Source organism: Lucilia cuprina, chromosome 2 (genome assembly GCF_022045245.1).
Source record: "Lucilia cuprina isolate Lc7/37 chromosome 2, ASM2204524v1, whole genome shotgun sequence".
NCBI lineage: Eukaryota > Metazoa > Arthropoda > Insecta > Diptera > Calliphoridae > Lucilia > Lucilia cuprina.
Genome location: NC_060950.1, coordinates 67,948,571 through 67,950,653, shown reverse-complemented (window position 1 = coordinate 67,950,653; position 2,083 = coordinate 67,948,571). Strand labels below are relative to the sequence as shown.

At 31.6% G+C, this 2,083-nt stretch overlaps 1 protein-coding gene across 1 annotated transcript in view; it reads right to left on the bottom strand.

Moving 5' to 3' along the window:
- Positions 1-2,083, bottom strand: part of LOC111685048 (discoidin domain-containing receptor 2-like) — a 16,690-nt gene that overhangs the window by 13,497 nt on the left and 1,110 nt on the right. The gene's annotated exons all lie outside the window — the stretch shown is intronic.

The window sequence follows — 2,083 nt, the reverse complement described above, 5'->3', positions numbered from 1 at the left end:
AGTTCAGTTCTAGTTCAGTTCTAGTTCAGTTCTAGTTCAGTTCTAGTTCAGTTCTAGTTCAGTTCTAGTTCAGTTCTAGTTCAGTTCTAGTTCTGATCTAGTTCTGTTGAAGTTCTGTTGTAGTTCTGTTCTAATTCTGTTCTAGTTTTCCTTAAGTTCTGTTCTAGTTGTGCTCTAGTTCCCATCGAGTTTAGTTCAGACTAAAATAAAAACCGCTAATACTTACACAATTAAATAAATGTAAAATGAATTTGTTGCCGTAAAATGTTATGTTAATATATATTGTCTTATATTTGTCATTTGAAGTTGTCATTGCATGCGTTCCGCTGTTGTCTAAAGAATCAACAACAACATTAAAAATTACAGCGAAAAGGAAGAATAGTATGGTTAGAGAATGAAAAATTTCCATTAAATATGTCAATATTTATTCAAAACAAAAAGAAAAATTATGACAAGCAAATGTTTGTTTAAAGGATAATAATCATAATATTAATAATGATGTTGATGGTGATTATAATTAAGTTGATTTGTAAGGGAAAGTTGTTTGTTTTCTTTTATTGTACCAAACAAATTTAAATTTTAAATTTGTATGTACAAACGGAACAACAATTTCTGTTTATATTGTAGTTTTATGTGAGAATGTTTATCATTAACTGAAATAATTAGGACAATTAAGTGCTTGTATATGGAAAATTAAGTTTAAGTGCTGCTTTATAAATTGCAGCTAGTATTGTTGCTGGATTTGAAAACTTAATTGCAGCGTGTTTGTAGAATGTTGTTTAGTTTTATAGACTAAACACATTAACAAATATTATACTAAAAATGTACAATCAAGTTTTAACTTTTCAATTCTAGTCATGGGTCCAGTCTAGTTAATAGTCTAATCTAGTCGATGGTCTTGTCCAACCTATTGTCTAGTCTAAAGTTTAGTCTATAGTGTAGTGTATAGTGTAGTCTAAAGTCTAGACTATAGTTTATAGTCTAGTCTATAGTCTAGTCTATAATCTAGTCTATAGTCTAGTCCATAATCTAGTCTATAATCTAGTCTATAGTCTAGTCTAATGTCGTGTCTATAGTCTTGTCTTTAGTCCAGTGTATAGTCAAGTCTATAGCCTAGTCTATAGCCTAGTCTATAGTCTAGTCTATAATCTAGTATATAGTCTAGTCTATTGTTTAGTCTATAGTCTAGGCTATAGTCTAGTCTATTGTTTAGTCTATTCTAGTTCTGTTCTAGTTCTAGTTCTGTTCTAGTTCTGTTCTAGTTCTGTTCTAGTTCTGTTCTAGTTCTGTTCTAGTTCTGTTCTAGTTCTGTTCTAGTTCTGTTCTAGTTCTGTTCTAGTTCTAGGCTATAGTCTAGTCTAAAGTTAAGTCTTGTCTATATACTAGTCTATAGTCTAGTCTAGCCTATAGTCTAGCCTATAGTCTAGTCTATAGTCTAGTCTATAGTCTAGTCTTTAGTCTAGTCTATAGTCTACTCTATAGTCTACTCTATAGTCTAGTCTATAGTCTAGTCTATAGTTTAGTCTATAGTCTAGTCTACAGTCTAGACTACAGTCTAGTCTACAGTCTAGTCTACAGTCTAGCCTATAGTTTAATGTATAATGTCAAGTCTATAGTCTTGTCTATAGACTAGTCTATAGTCCCATCTACCGTCTACTCTACAGTCTTGTCTGGTTAGTCTGTAGTCTGTCTATAGTTTAGTCTAGTCTATATTCTAGCCTATAGTATATTCTATAGTCTTGCCTACAGAATAGTCTATAGTCTCGTCTATTGTTTATTCCATAGTCTTGTCTATAGTCCAGGCTATAGTCTAGTATATAGTCTGGGCTATAGTATAGTCTAAAGTCTAGTTTAGTATATATTCTAGTCTATAATCCACTTTATAGTCTAGTCTATAGTCTGGTCTATAGTCTAGTCTATAGTCTACAGTCTAGTCTATAGTCTAGTCTACAGTCTAGTCTATAGTCAAGTCTACAGTCTAGTCTATAGTCTAGTCTATAGTGTAGTCTACAGTCTAGTCTATAGTCTAGTCTATAGTCTAGTCTATAGTCTAGTCTATAGTCTAGTCTATAGTCTAGTCTAT